Raw genomic sequence first — 17,385 nt, 5'->3', positions numbered from 1 at the left:
TATATATATATATATATATATATATAGTATATATATATACTGTGTATATATATATATACTATATATATATAGTCCATGTTTAACTATTTTGTATTGTGTGGTCAAACTGACAGGACTTTTTTTTCCTTTCACCGTGCAACAGTGCACACGGCGAGCCTCCACAAAATGAAGGCTCAACTTCAGTGTACATTATGCTCGCACTCGCTCACCATAGTGATGAGATTGAAGGCTTTCAAAAACACAGGGATCTGAAGCATTAACTCGAAGCAGGCCAGGGCTTCAGTTGCTACGCTACTGCAGGAAGCACATTCAGAGAGCAACATGTTGCCAGAACTGAGCTGCACCACAATATGCCAAATACTTGTGAGGATTGTTGTTTACACTCCAACCACAGACAGTGCATTGAAAGTGATATAAGCATACTCACATATGCCACCTGCCATCTGTCCACATCGGGTTTCTGCAGGGCAAAAACAAAAACAATATGAATGGTACTAGATGCAAAAACAAACAAACCAAAAAAACAACAGTATCAACCACCTTATTGTTTGTAATTTAGTCGTACGCATGAGCTAAAAATGCCTCGACTAGCACGCGCTGATGATTATTTAACAATGGAATGAAACATTCATCAATATTCAGTGCTGATATTCAGTTTTGGATGTTTAGTTCTTACAAGATTGCCCACAGCAACGTACCAGTGTTGCAGCGTAATGGGAAGTTAATAAGCCACGACGATTGGCCCCTAAAGAAAAATCGAGGGAACATATTTTAGAAAGATCTATAATGTCAACATGAGGTTTTTCTCCTCAGGGGTCAGACAAGCACTAATCAGCAGCATCCGAGCTAATTACGCCACACCATCCCATCTTCTAGTGAACTGCCACAACCACTAACCTGGCTGAATCAGACGCACACACATATCCATATATGTACATATATATACAAATATATATAAATCCACATAAATATATATACACACACACACACGTGTGTCTGATTTAGCCAGGTTAGTGGTTGTGGTTCCATAATGTAGCTGTCGTCATGCCTGTTTACATATCTGCCTTACATGCGGAAGGTCCTGAGTTCGAGCCCCAGAAGAACCACATACTTCCCTTATTTTCCCGACTATAAGTCGCCCCAGAGTACAAGTCGCACTAGCCAAAAATTGCATAATGAAGAGAGAATAGACATATGTAAGTCGCTCCGGAGTATAAGTCGCGCCAGCCAGCTAGAGCGCCCTCTAGCGGCTAGCTGCCATTGTGAAAATAACGAAGAGGTGAAATAAAATAATAATTTTAATATGTAGGTCGCAAACCCAGCAAAAGGACGAAAAGAACTTATAGTCCGGAAGATACGACACATACATGCATACATGGAATATATATGTATGTATTGTGTATATTATTATCAGGATCTATCTCTCTATATATATACTTATATATATATATATATATACATATATACATATATATATATATATATATATGTATATATATATATACATATATATATATATACATATATATATATGTATATACATATATATATATGTATATATATATATACATATATACATATATATATATGTATATACACATATATACATATATATATATATACATATATACATATATATATATATATATATACACTGGAGGGACCTCATCCTTCGAAAACACCGGGTGAGACACAACACATCAGCGCCAAGAAAGCAAGGCACTCAATGAAGGACCCCAAAAATTGGCGGCCTCTTTCAAACCCATGTCTCTGCTCTGCATTTAGTGCATTTTGTGTGTGGCACTCTTGTATTGGTGCATATTTAACCAGGCCTTTGTGGCCTTTTATTGATAAAATGCAAATGAATAATTAAGTGTTAGTAGAGGTCTAGCATGGGGTTAATTTCCTCAGCGGTTTATCAATATCAAAGCAACACGTCTGAGATGCATATGTTTCCCGATAACGTTCTCAGTTGCTAAGAATCTCAAAAATCATCGCCGTGAACCTAAGCGTTTGTTTTGTTCTGCTGCTGCCCGTCTTTGATATCGTTTATTTCTTCTTTTTTTTTTACCTGTTACGACCTTCTGTGGTCACTGCCTCGTTTCTCTTATTTGTATTCAGTGTCCTCCCTTCAGCTCTGCTTTAATTCAAATGTCAAAACCTCATGCCAAACGCCTTGTTGTCCTGATAACGCCGAGACACCGTGCATGACAACGCTAAAGCCAAATATGGATTCACTACCTCGCATTTCAAATGTGTACCGTTTCATAAATAGAAGCATCCTGTCAAAAATAGCGCCGTAGCATCCCTTCTTCTTTGCCGCTCTGTATTCTACGTGGGATTTCTACATGCAACTCCTGCGAGAAAGGGTTAATGAATTCCTCACACAGATAGATATTGCCATGGAAACAGCTGCGTGACTGCTTGCAGCTTGTATACACACAGGAGGGAGGGAAAAAAAAAAAAACAAAAAAAAAAACAATGGTGCCAAAGGTATTTTGAAATTCAGTAAGAAGAGGCTTTTCAGTCCACCTAGGTGCATTTAGGGTTGTTGTTTTTTTTTTTTTGTTTTTTTTAACAAGCACCGAGCCACAAAAAGAGAACTACAACCTTGCTCTGTCACTCACTCCTCTCATCTACCTCGCTTCCCCTCCACGTCTCTCTCTTCCTCTCCCTTTTTCTCTCTCCGTCGTTTAATCATTCAAATAGCGACCGGCATTGGAGATGCTTTTGAAATCGCCACGCAGTTCATACATTCGAGATCTGCAGTAAATAGTTTTCTGCTCTTTGCTGTTTCTTTACAACGTAACAATGCGCACGCACACACACACACAGAGACACACACAAACATGTTCACATAAATATAATTTGTCTTTTATTCAGTCCTCTTTGCATTTTCAAAAGCAGGTAGTGCAGCACGGTTGAGATAACCCTAATCGAAAACATGCTCTTTCAGAGCCTAGGGCCATCCTCCTTTTGAAAGTCAATAGTCCAACACCTACAGTACACTGACCGAATGGACGTTTTTATTGCTTGAATCTGCAAATATGTGTCTTTTTTATTATTATTTATTTTTTTTTAAATGATACACCAGCGCTACTCACTCTCCAAAGCAAACTACCATTGTATTTGGATGTATAAATATTTTGTCTGGCGTTGGAAAAAGCTTTCCAGACCATAAAAATGGCCTGACATGTTGTTCGAGACCATAAAAATGGCCTGACATGTTGTGATGTAAGAAAGCGCCCGGGTGCAGGAGGCAGGGAGAACAAAGCCTTCAGTAAACAAGGACACAAAGACAGGAAGAAATAGGGACAAGATGGAAAATAATTATAATAATAAAAAAAAAACAAATCACAAAAGATGTTTAGTGGGTTTTTTTTTTTAAGAAAATCTGTAGTATGTTCCTTTTTTCCCCTCAACCTCCAATCAGGAATAGGGACAGGGAATTTGTCTAAGCAGTGATCGACCGTGCATCAGCATCCTATCATACTATCTTTTATATGTACCGTATATACTCGCGTATTAGCCCATTTGCGCATAAGCCGACCCTTAAATATTATCCCAAAATAGTGATTTTTACAAAAATCGCATAGAAGCCAAGCATTAAAATTTTTTGCCGTAGTAAAATGTCTTACTCTGCTGTGTGCATCAACAAAGAATTAGAAAATGATCTTGGTAAACACTGTTTACGTTAACGTTGAATAATTATTAAATATCAGTTGTTGATTGTGTGGATTGAATTTATTTATAAGTGTAATGATATTTTTGACCATACGTTCGACATCGGTGATAATGTAATCGATGAAATATGCCAACCCGCAATTTGATCTTTTTTTTTTGGTGTTTTTTTTCTATTTGGCTTATATGCAAGTATGTACGGTATATATATATATTTTCCAATTACCATATTTCCCGGACTATAGGTCGCACTTTTTCATCATTTGACTGGGTTTGTGACTTATACTCTGTTTGTTCATCCATCCATCCATTTTCATCCGCTCATTCGTTACCAGGTCGCGGGGGCAGCAGTCGCCACCCAAATCTCACTGCACCGTACCAACCCCCCCTGAACCTTCCTGTGGGTGGTGAGTCCACTGGAAGGTACCAACCGCCCTATCTGGGATTCAAACTTGCCCAGGAGGTGAACCCTGGGGTTCCACACCAATAACAGAGACATTGCCTCTGGGCCAAAGAGCCACTATAATTTGTTTGTTATTTTCATAATTACAGATGCTAGAGGGCACTCTAGCTGGTAAAACATATATATGTTTTTTTTTCTCTCTTTTTTTGCAATTCTTTGGCTGGTACGACTTAAACTCCGGAGCGACTTATACTCCAGAAAATACCGAGAATATGGACGAATTCTGCCTTTCTATTTCATAATGCAAAAAAAGGAAAGGGAGAAAAAAAAAGACATGGAAACAGACCATGGGAGATATGAGAATAACAGCATCGCTTTCTTTAGACTTTCACCTTTTATTCTCTTCTAACACAAACATTCACATTATTTCAAAAGAACCACTGATGAGCTCAGTCACACCAGGCGTTCTCGTTCACCTGACAAAATGAATAAAGATGCTATTTTGAGCAGCAACCAAACAACGGCTGCAATAATTGTGGAAATGTCACTGGCTGCTGCCTCGTATAAAGCTCACTCCTGAAGTCAGCACAGTCTGGCGCATCAGCATCATTGTGTTTGGTTTCATCCAGGTTAATTAAAAAAAGAGACGGACTTCAGCAATTCCCTCATCACACACCAGGACGGAGCGTGGTCAAGTACAATTAAACAGCTGAGAGCAGATCAGAGCGGAATAATAATTTTTCAGCCATTCCTTTCGGGATGCTGTTCTCCTCCGGGAATTTTCGAAATTGATGAGATAGCTCACAGCTGCCAGGAGTTACAAGATTAGGTGACGATCACAGCTTATGATACAGACACAGAGAAGCAAGTAATAAAGCAAATTAGTGGGAGGCTGTGAGACTTTGTCAGGCAGGTGAGAAGATATTATCTTATTTGCTAAATGAACTGTGGATGGACGCCGTTATTTTTCTTAAATGGTTAGTTCGTTGCAAGCCAAGGCTTCTTAGTGACATGCAGCCAAGATATTAAAGGCAAATTTCTTGGACCTTTTCGCTTTAATGCATTAATGTTTCGAAGAAATTGTATTTCTGCTCTGTGACCAGAATTACATGCTCTCGGTGATTTCAGTGTGCTGATGCAAATTCAGTCCTACTTAAAGAGACATTTGATTCCGAATTTCCACTGTTATTTTAGTGAAAAACGGGAAAAGAAACAATTGGGCACTTATCACATCTATAGGTACGTGCATTTTAGAGACCAACACATGTTTGTCACCAAATGCTGTCTTTTTAGACTGTAGTAGGAAGCTGGAACACCCAGGGAACACTCTTCACAGAGAGAGAGAGAGAGAGAGAGAGAGAGAGAGAGAGAGAGAGTGAGAGAGAGAGAGCAGATTAGTATAGAAATTATGAAATTATCTCGACGTGAGGTACAGTCAACAGAATGTAACTGGATTCTGTCAAAGAAAAGAAGTTTGCCAAATAAAAGCTATTTTCTGATCATGATATTGAATGGAAGTGGCAACATTTAGTAATTCGTTTTGTTTTAAGAAAAATCGCATTAAGAGGCTAAGGCTAAGTCAGATAAATTCAAGATATACAATAATAATAACTTCGATGACAGGCCACAGTAATTGGAGGTATGTTTTTTTTTTTTTTTTTTTTGGATTCTTCAGTCTTAATATTGTATGTTGTTGACTTTTAAGAAGTAAATTGAAACACTGTTATTTCGTTGAAGAACGGCACCGGTAAAACAAAAGATTGCTATCTGGCCTTTTTTTTCTTCTTTTTTTTAAAACCTAAGTGACATCTTGTGTTTCATTTAAAAGTGATGCTTGCGTTATTCTTATTTACTCTCCTAAAGACGGAGGTTCACTTATTAGACTTATATATGACTAAAAGACAAAGCAATGATTATTCATTTAGCGTCCAAGATGGAACCTCAGCCCCGGGTGATTCACTAGTAGTGATCAATAATCCTGTCAAGCCAGCGCAGATGTATTATGGTCGTTTTGTGGGGTGGTGCAGTAAAATCTTACTTATAACCCCTTTAGTGTAAAGTGAATCTGTTATTTATTACAGACATTTAGCCTGATCTTCAGTTTTAAATCTGCTCTGCATCATCATCACATTCCCACGTCATAAATACGTGCACATACAGTGTTGGCACACATACCTCAAGCTAAAAATACATTTTACTCTTCAAGAGAAATGCATTCCATAATATGAGTGAGGGGTGCAGATGTTCTACAAGAGGGAACTGACAACGGGATTGGTTGTTTGTTAAAGTGATCTAACCACCCTTTGTATGTAGCTTGTCTTCAGCATCTGCAGGGAAATGTGCCGTCTTCACATTTTTGAACGTGATCCTGGAAAAAAGAAGTCAGCGATTTTGTGTGCATTTTACCTCACAGCTGTACCGTTCACACACTGTTTCTAGGATTCTCACTTCAGGAGTTCAAGTAGGAATCTGGTATTGTGTTTGCCCTAATCAAACTTTCATGTTGGGGCTGATAATTGGGAGGGCGCAGACTTTTTGAGTCGCGCGCCACATTGGGTCCTAAAATTTGAGAGAGGCACCGGGTTAGGAGTGGATAGACGGAGTGTTCCCGTGAAAGGTTCATTTCATGCAGTAAAAGTCCTGCAAAAAGGGTAAAATGGTTTTAGCCTTTTGTACGCCATCTATTGGGGAAATGCGGGCATTGCAGAAAAAAATCTGAAGTCTAATGATTACACTTATTTTCCGGACTATAAGTCGCTCCGGAGTATAAGTTGCACCAGCCAAAGGATGAAAAAACATGCGACTTGCAGATACTGCTACACAAGTCTAGAGTGCCCTCTAGCTGCTGTCATTGTGAAACGTGAAATTATATATTTCAATACATAAGTCGCAACTGACTATGAGTCGCAAACCCAACCAAAGGATGAAAAAAAAAGTGTGGAAAATACGGTATATGAATTAATAATATAATTTGGACAAGTTTGGCAGGTGGATTGAAAAGCCGTCGTCCGGGCCGAGTCTAGGACTGTGTCAACTGAAGGGAAGGCAATTCCGAATTAGTCCCTCTTGAAAAATTTGTAAACAAATAAAAAATAACCATATTTATAACTAGACCTATAGGAAGAAATCTTCTCAGCAGATCCAGGGTCAGTGTAAAAAGCGAGAGGCCTAACTTGACTCTTTCCATCAACTCAACTCAAGTTTTCCAGTTTATAACAAACCCAAAGCATCACGTTAGCCTTTCTGGCATGTTCTTGTACTAACACCTGCAGTGATCTATACCAACTATCGAGAATGAATGGTTACCAGACCTATCCAATCAATATGTGGTTTGATCATTAGGTGGTCCAGTCAATGGGAACATATCGTCTCAGGCCTGTTTGCTACAGAGTGATTACCTTTAAACGAAACAATCAAAACATGCCTTTACTATGGTTGGTACACACACTTCGATAATCAGATCTTTAGAGTCAAAGTGTCCAGATGAAGTATCTGTGTCCTTTTATCAGCATGGGGCAGTTACGAATATACATGTAGCCCAGATTTGAATGGTTTGGAACTGGACTCAGACGACCACCTTCTAGCTATGTCTGTGTCAGTATGGAGCGCTAACTTTCAAAACATACAATACATATTTATGTAGGAGGTCCTTGGTTTACAACATTTGAACCTTAGGCGTTTTGTGAGTATGGAGCGCTAACTTTCAAAACATACAATACATATTTATGTAGGAGGTCCTTGGTTTACAACATTTGAACCTTAGGCGTTTTGTGAACTCAGAACTCAGAACTCAGATTGTTCTGTCATTCTAACTTATGGTGTTGAAACTCGGGAACGACCATATTTTCTGGACTATAAGTCGCACCTTTTTTTTCATCCTTTGCGATTTATACTCAGGTGCGACTTGCTAGGGGGCACTCTAGTATCTGCTACTCCTGTACCAATGAAATTGTACATGTTTGTTATTTTCACACTGACAGCCCCTATGGGGCACTCCAGGCTTGTGTACCACATTGCAATATAGAAATGTCATTGGAGGATCACCTGTATATGGAATACTATTTTTTAAAAAAGTACTCAATCAAACCGTGTTCTTGGTTTGGCAGAGCACTTATACTACCAGTTAAACCCCAAATTATTGAACATGTACTGTTTTCTAATATGTTTATGTGATTACAGTTAGAATACCAAGGATACTGTTTAAAAAGGTAATGTACCAACCGAAGAATCTAGAACATCTTAATGAGATTGTTTTTCTCACAAGCATTTCTATTACATTACCTAATAATATTTTTGTCTGTTGTCCAAGTGCGATTGTTGAAATAAAAACAAATTCAGAGTATTTTGCATTTAAAAAAAACATATTCTACAGCCAAATATGCAGATAAAATATGATATATAAATGTAGGTCCGCTTGCTTCTCGTAATGTGTAACGAAATCGAATTTTTCAAATCTGGCCCCAACACATCGTCTTAACATATTGCTCCTACTCATTTGGTTCTGCCCCAGGACCTGCTACATATTTTAGCTGAGGGTTGGGAAAAAAATTCCACATATGTTCATGAGCATATGAACTAGGGGGCATATAATAATCTGAGGTCAAAGCCATTTTGGTCAGAACCAATCAGAAGAAACCGTGGTGGTCATGGCCCATTGGCCTCACTGATTGGGATGAGCTCAATATATTGACACACTGGGAGAAAGGAGATACTAAAAGGTAAACACATCACTTCCTGTCCTTAAGAACACATACCATTTGATCACTGACATTAGCAAATTGGATACCAGATGATACATTATCGTAAGTAGTCCACATGCAAATGAACCTATTTAACTGATGATGCATGTATAAAAAAAAGATATGGCACCAAAAAAAGATATGGCCGCCGAGACTCCGTGTAGTTCCGGTGAAGTTCTGACTTATCGCGTGAGATCATTCATCTCCGTGCTGTATATTTACATTATGTAGTTTAAATTTTGATATTTTATTTTATCATATCTATTTTAAATTCCACAGTCAATGTCAGTGCATTTGCTGAACCTGAAAAATATACAACCGTTCACTGGCCCACTCTTTAGCTGGTTATCAGTTATATATTAACACTTACAACAACCATATTTCTTTAACAAGAGCGTAAATAAAGACTCCCCCCCCCACTCTGTCTTGTTCACTGAGATGGTCCGTCTTGACTTGAGTGCTCTTGAAGCCTAATTATGCATTCTTCCGTAATATTGCCTTCAGTGACCACTAATTTAGCAGGGGACTACTCCACGGGGCCTTTTTGCTTGAAATGTAGATTATAATCTCTAAAATGACGTAGCGGGCTGTATTTGGCCCATGGGCCTTGTGTTTGACATATCTGCTCTAATGGGTTAGGGTTTGGACTATTTCTCCTCCTACTATGTTTAACCTAACAGGCAAACCAAGGAATTCTAAAGAAAACCTTTCTCTACTGTGACTCCACCATCCCTACCCTACTGTGTTAACTGAGGTACACTCATGTTCTTACAGGCCGCTTCCCTCATATATTATTCTTGACTTTTGTTAGATGTGGTCAGCATCAAGCCGTCCCTTGGGTTTTTCCCTTGCTTACTTGCGCCTGAATATTGCATGTGGCTGTGTAATATGTGGCACGTTTGTACCTCCTGATCTCATCTGACAGAGCCGAGGCAAAAAAATTACTTTGGTGAAACACTGCTGATTTGCACAGATGTGGTCTGTCCTTGGGGAGCCCTTTTGAACACACGCTTCATTGATTTCCCAACTAAGGGTAACTGTGGAACTAGAGGTCAGACCCCGACGCCCCTGCGCAGATATTCACACTTTAACAGGAACACGATGTACAACGGTGAGCAGGCAACTAAGTGTAATATCACAATGTACTCACGCGTCACCACTTAGATCTTACGGCATCCTGTATCGGCAAAAAGGGGAAATGTACGTCACCACTTAGATCTAACGGCATCCTGTATCGGCAAAAAGGGGAAAAGCAGCTTGTTCAAAATGAGGATGCAATTTTAATTTAGAACACACAGACGCAGGTAACTCCAGCCTGTAACCCCTGACATCATCTGGTTAGTCCTGTGGTCCGGTAAAGCTATTGGCTTTTTGTCTTCCGGTAAAGAGAATTAGAAGACACTTCATCATTCGCTCTGTACACTGTCAACCCTGAAGTGGTGTGTAACTGTGTCGCCGCACATTCATCACGCCATTACTGCTGAGGGATAGCATGCAGGGTAAGAAAAGAAGAAGGAATAGAAGGTGTAAAGAAAACATACTTTTTTTGGGGAGGGGAAGGGGGGGTGTTGTCATTGATTTTAGTAGTCGATGCTAAAACATCAAGTGCTGCTAACGGGAGCAGTAGTTTAATAACAGGGAGTCTTCTGTCACTGTCACTTCTCTGTTTGGAACAATTCATCTGCTTCTCAAGCTGCTCAAACGTTTACGTTTTTTTTTCTTTTTTTTTCTTAATGAGAGGCTAGTTTCAAAGAACGATAGAGCAACGCTGTATGTAATCCATATATTAGCATGCTGCTAAAGGGTGTACACGCTAATGGAAAAGTGCTGAGCTGCGCCTTTGCTCTGTTTGCTCTGTTGTCGGTCCACCATTGTAAGTGCTTGGGTACAATCAGAATGTGAAAGACAGGATTGATTTATGAATCTACCTCCTTCTGCCCCAAGGTATTGATGGAACACTTGTCACACTGCATCTCATTCCCTGCATTGATTGGTTTATATTTCAGGGTGGGGGGGGGGGGCTCTGACCTTAGACACTGCTGTGGATTGCTTGACTGTCAGTCACTTCACATCAAAGGTCACATGCAGCCCCCGACACACGCCGTAATGCCAGCACAACATCAACGTCTTTTCTGTTTCTAGGAAAGACCATTTCAGAGGTATCAGCGGTATCTCACCTCGAAGACAGTTTAATTTCAGTCAAAAAATGTTGTTTTATAAATGATTTCTTACTTTTAAATCTCCCCTGTCACGCTACAGACAATAAAAAAAAAAAAAAAAAAATTGAGCTTGGTTCGCATTGACGGCAGTAAGTCGGACGTGTTCCCGGTGGATGTTGGACTACGGCAGGGCTGCCCTTCGTCACCGGTTCTGTTCATTATCTTTATGGACAGAATTTCTAGGCGCAGCCAGGTGTCGGGTGGGGTCCAGTTCGGGAGCCACCGGATTTCATCTCTTGTTGGCCTCTTCGAACCAGGACCTGCAGCACGCACCGGGGCGGTTCGCAGGGATGAGAATTAGCACCTCTAAGTCCGAGGCCGTGGTTCTCGACCGGAAAAAGGTGGTATGCACCCTCCGGGTTGGGGTGGAAGTCCTGCCTCAGGTGGAGGAGTTCAAGTATCTTGGGGTCTTGTTCACGAGTGAGGGTAGGATGGAGCGTGAGATTGACAGGCGGAGCGGTGCTGCGGCCGCAGTAATGTGGTCGCTGTATCGGTCCGTTGTGGTGAAGAAGGAGCTGAGCCGAAAGGCGAAGCAGCTGTGGGTCATGACCGAAAGAACAAGATCCCGGATACAAGCAGCCGGAATGAGCTTTCTTCGCAGGGTGGCAGAGCGCTCCCTTAGATAGGTTGAGGAGCTCTGTCACACGAGAGGAGCACAAAGTAGAGAAAACATGCACAATTGCCGTCAACTTTTGTCCCGTTACTTTGTTCTCGTTTTTAATTTTGGCCCACTGTAAATTTGAGTTTGACAGCCCTGACATAGTAAAATCCTAACATTTTCAAAAAAAGTCATTCTTAAAATCCCCCAAAAAGGGTACTGAAATTCCTCCGTTGTATTTTATTTACATTTTTTTTTTATCCATTTTTCTTTGAGAATCTCTCGTTTTCTAACTGTGCCTGGGTGTGTGTGTTTTGCATGGACTGCTGTGGATCTTGCACGTTGCGCCTTGCGATAAATACCGCAGTGTTGATCTATACTTAAGCCTCCATTAAGGTCTGCACCGGCATGAGTGGAGGAGCTGTCTGGACGTGTGACAGGTGAAGTGTCCACCTGGCCCTGCTGGGTCCACCTGCTCTTGCTGGCGGTTGACGGAGAGCGGGCCCAACGGTTGCCATAGGAAACAGTCACACCGTAAGACATATTTCTTACAGTGGCAATCTGGAAGTCGACGGGCGATCACTTAGTTCCTCGGGGTTATTGGCATCAGTTGGCGCTACCACACTGGCAGAAAAATCAACACGTACCACCAATTCATTATCTCACCTTGAACTGCTAGCATATTCTATTTTTTGCATGTGGGAAGGACTCTATTTACTAAAGAGGGGGTGTGATGATTCCACAATAATACAGTACACATCGACTGCAGGCCCTTTCTCCCTCACGTCTGTGTCCATATGGTCTCACTGAATGGACAGATATAATATGTTACACACAGTTACATTGCTAATGGCTTTGGTATCGTTAACGCAGCACTTGTCAAACGGTGGGGCGGGCCCCCCTGGCGGGGCATGGTGAGGTGCCGGGGGAGTTGGGCATTAGAGTCTTCTAATGGAATATGGCATATACTGCTGTAATGCTTGAACAATCAACAAGCCTCCAGTCACTAGGTGGCAGCAACTCATACATTGGTTTGCACAGATACGAAATTACATATTTTCAGGTTTGCAGTAGTAAAAATTCTGTCCACTAGGGGGGGCTGGACGCAAATATTGAGAACCACTGCATTAAGTGAACAATGCTAATGCGGTATTAATTAGTTTGAATGTAACGACAAGATTCACCCAGATCATTAAGAATATCCAATACCTTTTTACAAACAGAGTGAAATAGGTGTGCGCCGGTAGGTTGCAGGTTTGATACCACCTGGACTGTGGACTTTATTAAATGCTTTTTAAGCTCTGAGTTTGACACGTTATGTGCAGCAATCAACAAAATAGAGACTGTTGGGGAGAACCGGAAACCCCTGCATTGTTGTTTCATCCGTTGTATTTTATTTACATTTTTTTTTTATCCATTTTTCTTTGAGAATCTCTCGTTTTCTAACTGTGCCTGGGTGTGTGTGTTTTGCATGGACTGCTGTGGATCTTGCACGTTGCGCCTTGCGATAAATACCGCAGTGTTGATCTATACTTAAGCCTCCATTAAGGTCTGCACCGGCATGAGTGGAGGAGCTGTCTGGACGTGTGACAGGTGAAGTGTCCACCTGGCCCTGCTGGGTCCACCTGCTCTTGCTGGCGGTTGACGGAGAGCGGGCCCAACGGTTGCCATAGGAAACAGTCACACCGTAAGACATATTTCTTACAGTGGCAATCTGGAAGTCGACGGGCGATCACTTAGTTCCTCGGGGTTATTGGCATCAGTTGGCGCTACCACACTGGCAGAAAAATCAACACGTACCACCAATTCATTATCTCACCTTGAACTGCTAGCATATTCTATTTTTTGCATGTGGGAAGGACTCTATTTACTAAAGAGGGGGTGTGATGATTCCACAATAATACAGTACACATCGACTGCAGGCCCTTTCTCCCTCACGTCTGTGTCCATATGGTCTCACTGAATGGACAGATATAATATGTTACACACAGTTACATTGCTAATGGCTTTGGTATCGTTAACGCAGCACTTGTCAAACGGTGGGGCGGGCCCCCCTGGCGGGGCATGGTGAGGTGCCGGGGGAGTTGGGCATTAGAGTCTTCTAATGGAATATGGCATATACTGCTGTAATGCTTGAACAATCAACAAGCCTCCAGTCACTAGGTGGCAGCAACTCATACATTGGTTTGCACAGATACGAAATTACATATTTTCAGGTTTGCAGTAGTAAAAATTCTGTCCACTAGGGGGGGCTGGCGCAGTAGTATTTCGATTCGGGCGAGGGGGTGAAAAAATTCTGTCCACTAGGGGGGGCTGGACGCAAAAATTGAGAACCACTGCATTAAGTGAACAATGCTAATGCGGTATTAATTAGTTTGAATGCAACGACAAGATTCACCCAGATCATTAAGAATATCCAATACCTTTTTACAAACAGAGTGAAATAGGTGTGCGCCGGTAGGTTGCAGGTTTGATACCACCTGGACTGTGGACTTTATTAAATGCTTTTTAAGCTCTGAGTTTGACACGTTATGTGCAGCAATCAACAAAATAGAGACTGTTGGGGAGAACCGGAAACCCCTGCATTGTTGTTTCATTAAGGACCAATCCAAATTCAAAGACCTTTGACCTGTCGTCGAAAACAGAACGGGGCGGAAGAAAACGAAAATATATGCATCTAAAATACATGTGGAACAGATACAACTACTGGCTGTTATTAGTCCAGCAAGATATAAAAACACTGTAGGTTTCCTACTGCAGAGCCCGTGGATTTGTGTTTCTCAGTACGGGGGTGGAGGGGGGTGGGGGAGTGGGGAAACCCCCTTAAACCGCAGAGAGCCCACAGAGACATCGGGTCTCATGAAAGTGGGCCTCATAGCGGTGCCGGAGAGAACGACACGCAAGCCAGAGTGACTCCACGCAACAGCGTGCCCATTGGTTGTGAAGGAGAAAAGATCGGGAGTAACGGTGGTGGTGGTGAGGGTTGAACAGCACTGAGCAATCATGCATGACACAGTGTGCGAGAGGGATGGAGAGACTGACAGGGAAATGGAAAGAAAGAAAGAAAGAAAGGAGAGGGAGAGAAAAGGAGAAAGCAGAGAGGGAGAGACGGCATCTGAAGGTAAAAGTCTGGATGTGAAAACATCCTGATAGTACAACAGGAGGTATCAAAACGTACATCTCAAAACTTCGAAGAGGAGGCTGTCATAGACAGCGAGAGCTTGCAACATAGTTGCCATGGAGATGAGCCCAAGTCTCCCAAGCCTCGTCACTTCTCCGACTCCTCCCGTGAATGCTGGGATAAAAATAGACATGACCGGAGAACAAAGAGCTATTAAAAAAAAAAAAAAAAAAGGACAAGATAAGTGAAGATAAAAGGTGGTGGAAAATTGGTACATGTGTACAAGAGCCCACGCGTGGGCACATGCATGCTATTTTTACAGAGGTCTGTTGACATCACGCTCGCGCGTCTGACCGTTTCAGAGGAAACGATGAAAGAGCGCCACACAAACATGGCTCTCTGTCAAATGGTGGAGCACAGAGGAGTGACACACGCATCACCGTCTTATGAAGGCAAGAAAATACCACCATTACCAGTCAGCAATACAATAAGGGGAGGGAGTGGGGGTTGGTCTGTATTATTATTATTATTATTATTATTATTATTATTATTATTATTATTATTATTATTATTATTATGTACCAGTAATAATATAGGTCAGTTTATGTCTTTTAGACATATATATAGACCTAACCTAAACATTTTTAACAGACATCTGATTACAAAAACTGCAGTCAACAGCTGAGCTGCTCCACCCGCCACACACCACTTCTCTACAGATACAGACAAGTTCGATGCACTGATTTGGCCGGTCCTAAACAAACTAAGGCCCGGGGGCCACATGCGGCCCGTTCATCTTTTTAATCCGGCCCGCCAAACTTTATCAAACCAAATTATATCATTTATTTATATTATCATTCCACTTCTGCCTTTTCCCCGCAATACCCACGTTTCCCCAATAGATGGCGCAGAAAATGAGAAAGGCATTTTAGCTTTTTAGCCTTTATGCATGTCATTTATCTTAGTTCACACGAGGGCACCATCCCCCCCCCGACCCGATCCCCCTGTTCAATTTTAAGACATTTGTGGCCCGCGAGTCAAAAACTCAAAAAGTTTGAATATCCAAAGTGCTATTTTTATGGCTATGTTTTTTTTTTTTAGGTCATTTATCTTGTAATTTTAGGATGGCGGAGGTGCTGGGGAGTACTGCTGTTGGCTGACCTTAATGCCTTCCTCCTTTTGGCAGGCCTCCACGCCTGTTTTGTGTCAGTTAACTTATGCTTATAGTGTATGAATAAAATTGCCAGCAATCTTTAACTTTTTTTTCTCCCCCCGCTCTGCATTATGTTTTTGTCTCTCACCAAGACACATATATTGTTATTTTTCTTTGCATGGTGCTGTTGTAAGATACTCAAAAACATTGTCATTGACGAGTCATTTTGATTTTAAAAGCATCTTTTTTGCCTGTTCAAAAATTAAAAAAAATGTATATTTCTATATATTTATAAAAATGCGTACAAAAAATATATGTGTAGATATGAAATTTGAAATTTCGATACTAGAGTTTATCCATTGTTTCCTTGTCCTTTCAGGCTTTTTTTTTTTTTTTTTAATTTCCCAAGTGCTTCACCCTTCACCAGGGCATGTAATTATATATGGGTTTCATGGATGGAATTTATATCCGTCATTAGTCACTTGTCAAAGTACCAGGCTCCAGAGTTATGATTATTACAATGAGGTCCACAATCCTTTATCCCGCCTCCTGGATGAGCAACACATGTATCAAACCTGCCTTTGCAGCACCATCTTGTGACCACTGCTGCAACTCCGGCAGCCTTCTCACACATGAATGAAGATAAAGGAAAATTGAGCCGCTTCTAATGTTTTTTTTTTCTTTTTCTTTCTTCTTGCAGTTCCAGTTTCATCCTCTGGATGGTGTCTCAATCCCGTGTCCTTTCTCCTCAGTAATGGTCTGGGGAAGTTCATAACCTACAGACTAAACCAAACGTTAGTTTGCGTTTGAATACTGCTGTATTATTTTCACGTGACGACTTAAAAGTGACGTCCTCCAGAACTGACGTGCGGTCAATACTGACAACAAACACACAAGACTGAATAAATTGTCCAAATGTAGCTGACAAAGAAATTAATTTTTCAACACACAAACACTAAAGTAATGGTTGTGTTTTTATTACAAAACAAAAACCATATATTTATATATATGTGTGTGTTTTATTGTATTTTAACCATATATCTTTTATTTAAAGTTTAAATATTCCTAATTGTCATTACAGGGTCATCAAATGTTAAAAAACATTTGCAGAGCAAGTGTCCCAGAATGATGTCATATATAAATATACCATGTGTTTTGGCAGTTTATATTTAGTTAAACAAGTAAAAAATAGCAAAAAAATAGCAAAAATAATAATAATTGTTTCACTAATCTGTTTAATTTTAATTTTTTAAAAATAACTATGATAGATTTTTCAAATTAGAAGTCAGCATGTGAAAAATTATTTTGCATAAAAATTCACAAGGTTTCAGTTTCACATTCTGGTAATCAATCGACTCCGTACTCTGAGTCAAAGCCGAGTCTCTGGAAAGATTAAAGCCCAGCAGTATCAAATACCTGAGCGTTGACATCAGAGATGTCCTCACCTGGACGGTGAATATGTCAAAGCTGA

This window comes from Cynoglossus semilaevis, chromosome 19 (assembly GCF_000523025.1).
Source record: "Cynoglossus semilaevis isolate Cse_v1.0 chromosome 19, Cse_v1.0, whole genome shotgun sequence".
NCBI classification, from domain to species: Eukaryota; Metazoa; Chordata; class Actinopteri; order Pleuronectiformes; family Cynoglossidae; genus Cynoglossus; species Cynoglossus semilaevis.
The sequence above is the reverse complement of the archived record's forward strand: the minus strand, read 5'-3'. Positions refer to the sequence as shown.